This window comes from Papaver somniferum, chromosome 7, assembly GCF_003573695.1.
Source record: "Papaver somniferum cultivar HN1 chromosome 7, ASM357369v1, whole genome shotgun sequence".
Lineage (NCBI taxonomy): Eukaryota > Viridiplantae > Streptophyta > Magnoliopsida > Ranunculales > Papaveraceae > Papaver > Papaver somniferum.
Genome location: NC_039364.1, coordinates 95,517,201 through 95,524,803, shown reverse-complemented (window position 1 = coordinate 95,524,803; position 7,603 = coordinate 95,517,201). Strand labels below are relative to the sequence as shown.

The 7,603-nt window shown below is 36.5% G+C and overlaps 1 long non-coding RNA gene across 5 annotated transcripts; it reads left to right on the top strand.

Annotated features, from left to right (window-relative positions):
* Nucleotides 1-3,923: 3,923 nt before the first annotated feature.
* Nucleotides 3,924-5,860, top strand: LOC113297899. 5 transcript variants are annotated; one of them, XR_003333867.1, is made up of 5 exons: nt 3,924-4,283; nt 4,493-4,588; nt 4,680-4,833; nt 5,144-5,227; nt 5,553-5,860. It is a non-coding gene; the product is annotated as an uncharacterized LOC113297899 (long non-coding RNA). The 5 variants fall into 5 exon arrangements; XR_003333866.1 differs by having other exon boundaries at nt 4,446-4,588; XR_003333868.1 differs by lacking the exon at nt 4,493-4,588 and having other exon boundaries at nt 4,704-4,833.
* The last annotated feature ends 1,743 nt before the right edge of the window (nt 5,861-7,603 follow it).

Genomic DNA, 7,603 nt, shown 5'->3' with positions numbered 1-7,603 from the left:
ATCCAAAGATATTTGTTGGTCATCATTTATGAATACTTCTATGCTAGCGGGTGTTTTGTTATTTATCCTTAAAATAAGAAAGTTACTTAAATTGTATATAACTGTGTCTGATTCACGCAGACTCCCCAAGTCCCCATGTCGGTTCTTATGTTGCAATACAACAATAGACATCAATAATTATTAGAGCACTGCTCGGTCAAACTCGCAAGCGTCGCTATCTCAAGCTTGTTTGTCAATGTTAGTGATCAAAACTATAAGTCTTGATTTCTAGTCTACTTATAGTGATGTCTCGGACTAGGATAGACTGTGTAGTTGAGCATTATACTTCACAACGTTCATCAATTGAAGATGAAGAACTACTAAGAAGAGTTTGTGGAACTTCATCAACAAAAGGTATGTGGAAACTAAAACTAATCTATCACTCGAAAAGTATATTTCTACTCTACCTACTATATTGAGACATAAGTCGTATTACCATATGGTTTTCGATTATGCACATTTGAGATTTCGAACTGAGTTTAACTCGCTTACATATTTCTCGAAATATGTGTTGGTAAGCTTTCGCTTCAACCAAGTTCATCTTATATTCTTGACGAAAGTCAAAAGATGATCATGTGAAAATCGCCGAGTAACATCTTACATGGTTTGTGTGATACAATCATTTGGTGTAGACTTGGAATGTTTCGTTATGATTATTTCAAATAACTTGAAAATTGCTTTGATGCTAATAGTGTGTGAAAATAGCTATTGTCATTCTCTAAGAAAGTTTCAATGATTGAAATAAGAGTTTAAAACACTTAACCAACATTGGATGATAAACATGTTGTGCACTCTTGCATATATGTGATCCATGTCCGGGAACCATAGTATGCATACCCGTATGCGTATCTGTTGGTTTGAGAAGTCCGGGAACCTAAGTGCGCGTACCTGTACGCATACTGACGTAGGTTTATGACCGGAAATTTCTGCTGGGTTTGGAGGTATGCGTACCCGTTCGCATATTGGTGAAAACCAAACCTAGTCCAGCTATTCAAGTATGCGTACCCGTTTGCATACTTGAATGGTTAAAGTTCTAAAATCGGTTGTGACATGAACAAATATATTTATATAATAAGGAATGCATTCTTTGCAAACCGTGGCTATAATGTTCATGAATTGATTCGAGTGAATCAAACCGATTTTGCTTCAATTGTGTTCTTGTATACTTCTATGAGAATATAGCAATTGAACAACTCTTTAACTACTTTCATTTGAGTCATTTGAACTAGTTATGGTTAATATGAATAAGGTTGATATGAGAGTGTTCATATAACTAACCTCAGTTAACTACTGTTGAGCCAACATGGTGTAAACGTTTAGGTACGGCTACATAAACCTAAATGAGGGTACATTTCATTTGTGTATAACAAGCTAAGTTCGATCTAACGGTTGAAAGATATTATCTTGAATCTAATCAGGTTTTCATCTAACGGTGAATATTGAATGCTTTGTTACCAAGGTAACTTAGATTGCAAACCCTGATTTGAAAATTATATAAAGGAGAACTCTAGCAACTGGGAAACCTAATCCTCACACCTTCTGTGTGATACTAGTTACGACTAGAGTCGATTCTCCTTTAACCTTAGGTTTTTCAAGAAACCCTGTAGGTTAACGACTTGAAGACTTCATTGAGATTGTGAAGCCAGACCCAACTATTTTCTCTGTAGTTGCGTGTTCTAATCTTACTTTTACTATCGTGATTGAGTATTATCTTTGGTAAGATTTTCTTGAGATTTATCTCCGATAGGTAAGATTAAAAGTAGTCACAAACATCTTTGTCTCATCATTTGTGATTCCAAAATATCTTGTTTCGTTAATCGATTAAGATTATTATGAGGTGATTGATAATACTAGGCTGTTCTTCGGGAATATAAGTCTGGTTTATCAATTGGTTCCTGTGCACCTTGATTTATCAAAATATGGAACAAGACTCATAGGTATTTCTGCGGGACAGATTTATCTATTACAATAGACTTTTCTGTGTGAGACATATTTGTTTATCAAGTCTTCGACTTTGGATCGTAGCAACTCTTGGTTGTGGGTGAGATCAGCTAAGGGAATCAAGTGCGTAGAATCCTGCTGGGGTTCAGAGATGTAAGGAGCGCAATTGTACCTTGATCAGTGTGAGATTGATTAGGGATCAACTACATTCCAGTATGAAGTTCATTGGTAGTAGGCTAGTGTCTGTAGCGGCTTAATACAATGTGGTGTTCAAAGCTGGACTAGGTCCCAGGGTTTTTCTGCATTTGCGGTTTCCTCGTTAACAAAACTTCTGGTGTCTGTGTTATTTCTTTTCCGCATTATATTTTGTTATATAATTGAAATATCACAGGTTGTACGTTGAATCGATCAATTGGAAAATCCAACCTTTGGTTGTTGATTGAAATTGATTGATCCTTGAACATTGGTCTTTGGTACCGTTCAATTTATTTGTCTTATATTCAATCAGGCTCGCAAATTCCTATTTGTTGAGTGCAGATTGAATTGAGAAATTGAGATATAAACTCTTTGATATACTGTTCTCTAGATTGAGTCTGGCTGTCTAGTTGATACCCTTGAAAGTATATTGGAGTTTGTCTATTCAGATTGCCAAACAAAATATTGGGTGTGGTTGTTAGACCCACGCTTTTTCAATTGGTATCAGAGCAGGAAGACACATTTAAGACCTAATAAATATGTGTTTGTAGTGATATGAATATGGACAGAAGTGCTATCTCTGATAAACGCATCACCAGAAACAAAAGTTCTGTTTGTATGATTAAAGAGAAAGATTTGTCAATCTCGAAGATAGACGAACCTAGTGTTCCCACGAAATAGTCTCCCATTGACAAGTGTTACCCGGATTACCTTACTGACGAGTCTGACTATGAAGTTGAAAGAGAAGCAGCTAAAGAGTGTACAGTGATTCTAAAACTTGTTAGAATCCAGGTTGATAATGTCAACCGGTTTAAACACAAATTCAATGCTCTTTTTGGTATGGTAAATGAGCGCGACTCTCTTCTAAAGGTCCTTCGAGAGGAAAATGCCTCAGTCTGTTCTTCACGAACTTTGCTTGAGAAAAAACTCAAAGAGGATGCTTTGGAAATGGAACATCTTTTGAATAAACTCTCTGTTCAAGAATGTTCCAAAGAGTCCACTGTAGAATTGCTTCTAATTTAACTGTAAAAAAATCAGTTCAAGAAGCGAAACTGAAATCCCTTCCTGTTGAAAAGGATGTGCCTGTGTTTTCCTCTAATCAATTAATAGCTGCATCACATGGAAGGAAGATATCTCCCAACGATGGTTTTAAGACTGTTCTATCTAATCACTCAGGTGATCAGAAAGTGTGTCTCTTTTGTGACTCAAAAGGACATGTTGAACAAAAGAGGAAATCGAGGTCGAGTGACAATTCCATTGTTCGTCTTCAACACACCTTAGATTTCATTCTCAAAGGTGTAACTGACATTAGTATGTCTATACCAATTGGTTTTAGTACTCACCCTGTGTACCCTACCAGGAAAGTCAGTTCGACGTGTTCCTCAAATGCTCAAATGTGAAACAGTCTTCCTAAACCATTTTCGTCCAAGAAGAGCTCAAGGATCTTCTTCTATTAAAAAGGGAGATAATGTTGTCCATGATGTGAAAAAGGTACCAGAAGAAGGAAGAAAAAATGGATATATGGAAGACAACCTAAAAATGATAATTGACGGTTATAAAGAGATTAGTGGAAATTAGATAAATACCCGTACTATCCATGGGCCTTCATAAATAGCCTTAACAGACTTCATAAATACCCCTGATGGCATAATTGAAATTTTATCTAAAATCATAAATTCTCATAATTCCTCTTTTAGCCTTTGTATCTTATACACTTCTTCTTCTTTATTTCTGTCGAAACACTTGCACATAAATCCATCGCTCCCAACCACCACCATCTCCGTCGCTCGCACCATCTCCACAATCTTTATTGCCGCCACCCCAACCAGCATCACCTCCTCCTCCTGCACAATCGATTTCCTTTTGATTCAGCTACAAATCTTAAATCTGGTGATGAATCAACGAGAAACTAATCTCTAAAACCTAATCTCAAACATCAGAAACATTAGGTTCGTTTCGATTTCAACTGGATTTGACTTGAAAAACCTAAAATCAATGATATCAGTGTTGGTTCTTAAAGATTGTCTGCATCGATTGGGAAGAGAGATGATAAAAATCTTCATCAATAACTGGATCTAAAGATTAGGTCAGCAAAAATGAATAAAAAGGTAAGTTTTATCTCTTATTTATCATTCTAATTTATTACTTGGTTGATGTATTGAAATTTGACATAAACTCTTTTGTTACCAATATAATTTCGACCATGCTACGTCTGTTTTGAGTTATTGATGTGAGGAATGATTGTCAATTGTTTGATTTTGCTCGTTTAGATTGACGAAGATTAATCTAGTGATTTTCAATCCCTAATTGACTTTAGGGAGTTTTGCTGGTAGTGTATTCCGCTCATTAATATTTTTCCTGTCAAAGCTTTATCGTTGATTAAAGCCTGTGGTTTTTTACTGGTTTAGCTCAGGTGTGTATGCTACTAATTGAATTTAGTTTTTTAATTTGGTGGTACTCATGGTGGTGTTGGTAGTTGTTGAAATAGTGCTTTTTTTTTGAAGATGATATTTTTGCTTCATTTCGAGGTGGAGGTGGTGGTTGTGGTGAGAGTTTTGTTTCTAAAAAGTGTGCTACGACTTTGTGAACAATTTAGAGGATTTGTATGAAGGGATAGTATGGAAATGAATATCTCTAGGAATGTTACTGATTCAAGTGGTAAGTTTCTTTGTTCTAGTTATGAGCTTATTTGTTTGAATGAATTATACTTAACTTATTTGGTAGTAGATAGCTAGGGAGCAGATTTTTGTTATTGAAATGGTGAACATTTGTTAGATTCCAGTGAGTTACAGTTATACTCAAGTTATGTTTTGGGTCCAGCTTACTTATATTCACTTTTTTTCTTTCGTAACATAACCTGATACTTGGCGTCTAAATCATGCCGAAATGGTTTCTTTCTGCAGCTCTGTTTACACACACAGAGACATACTTGTCTTTTTTTAACATTGTATTTGATCCAATTCACAAGGTGGAAGATCTCTAATCGGAATCACAGGAAGAACGTGAATTGATACACGTTATACTCAATGCTAATGAAAGCAATCGTCCAGAGGTGACTACTGTCCCTAAATGTCACGTCTTTAGTGGGAAATTTTGATTTGAGGACTAGCCATAACCTAGTTTAATTGTTAAGTTACCTTTCTACATTATGTCAGTCTTGGGACCAAGTCCTGTAGTGTTTATGCTAGGGGTCTTCTCCGACGCGTACCAGTAGAAATGGTTCCCCTTTCTCATTGAACCTTATCTGACCATATCTAAATCCCAAGAGGCTGCCTAATACGATTTGGGGAAAAAAAACTGTGGTCGATTAGAAAATTTGGTTCTTGCCTTCGTTTTTGTTTCCGAGTGCTAACTAATTATCTTTTGTTAATCTTTAGGTGATGTGGTTGGTGGAATATTCAGAGCAAATATTGTAGACATTGAGGACCCTCTAACTGTAGAGGTGCTTATAAAAGTTTCATTGAGGACTAGGGCTGCACACGAGCCGGTACAGTCCGGTTTTCTGTTGGAACCGGTACCTGTACCTGGAGTTGACCGGTTCCTCATTTTGAGGACCTGGACCTGGACTTGTACCTGGACTTGTACCTGTACCTGTAAAACCGGTCCGGTTCTAGACCGGTACCGGGTTTTTACCTGAAACTTTGATATAAAAATAACAACACAAAAAAAAAGAATTACAAAATTAACAAAAGTTCCAAATTAAAGTCCTAGGATACATCTATTGAGTATCAGAAATAATTGTCCACACTCCAACTGCATCAGATTTCTTCATACACAAATACATCTCATTCTAAACTTAATCTTAATTTCTTTTTCATCTTTGTGCATCAATCATCCCTTCTTCCAAACACCACCATGTCAGGTTCTTGTTCCTGACAGAACCCTCAAATTGTTTACCATATCCTTGCTCAACTCCAGCCTTCATCCACTGATCACAACACTGCCCAACATCATTTCTTGTTAGCTGGTCCACCTTCAGAATTCTTCTCAAGCAATTCTGCGAACAACTGAAGTGCATTTTCTGTGCGTGAGGAGGTTGTCTTCAACTTGCGGCTCCTACGAAATTTATTTGACTATGCTTTTCAAGCATTTTATTCAATCCAACAACAACCCCAAATCTCCTTGTCCCTGTACTTTACACTCCAGCCAACAACAGGACCAAGCTTTGCCTTCTTCTAAATGACAATTTATACACGTACAACACCACCAATTCAGCCAAGTTCAACTTGTTGGAACCTACTTTCACGACTACCAATTCAATCTCAGTTCCATTCCTCAACAACGATCATCATCACCAATTTATCAAACCTGAAAGTAGTAAAAAATCATAAGTCAATTTATAGCTATACAAATTAATCTGCATCTAAACCCAAATCCATCTCAAATAAAACCCTAGTTCTGATTCAATCATGCAATTAAACAATTAAACTGAGCATGCAATTAATTATGAAGAATCCATAGTTCATCAAACAAATTACCGAAAATCGGATGAGTGATTTACTGATTTACCTTGACCGAATCATACCTATATCATTACTTTCATCACCATCTTGATGAAGCTTCAATTGAAACAGTACTAGAAAAAGTAGAAGACGATGAATTAATGTCTGCTAATGGGTTTTTGAGATTGAGTTTCATATTCTTCTTTGATGAAGATAGAGATTCAATCTTCATGAGTTGATTTTATCTCTTCATTTCAAAATTGTAAAATTGATGAAGTGAAAGTAGTGAGTGTCGTTATTGATTAAACTTCAGTTGAGAAAATAAGAAGAAGAGGCAGGGAAGGAAGAACGAGTGAACTGAGTTCTATTTGGTAGATAAGATGCTATGAATAATCGATGGCTAGACTAGAAATCACTTATCTGGACAGTTATTATGCACCGGGTTTTTGGGTCCGGTGCTGCCGGGAATAGGTTAAGAACTGGTACCTGTCCTGATATACACCGGTTCTCATATTCCATTTCCATTCCCTGTACTTGTTACATCGGTTCTGGTTCGGTACCGGTTCTTTTTTCCGGTTCTGGTGCGGTTCACCGGTTCCGATTCGGTTCTTGTGTAGCCTTATTGAGGACCGTCTAACAATGGAGGTGCTTATGAAAATTTACTTCTTTATTGGTTCTTTATTTCGTGCATCCTAGACAGTAGAATTTGGTTCCATGATAGATATGTGCACAAGTAGTAGTTAGACAAAATCAATATAAACAGCTAGTAGTTAGAGAAAGTAATGGTTGATTTTGACACGGCATTTTTTGGAGAATTTCTCTCATGATGTCGTATTAATCCTGTTAGAAAGGCCACATCGTCAAGCCAAGAGAAATTTTGCACAGTCCCTGCATCGTCCATACTTACTGATTTTCATTAGTCCCTTATTATATTTTTCTTTTTGTAGATGGCCTAGTTTGAATGGTGATTTTACATGTGCATTTTG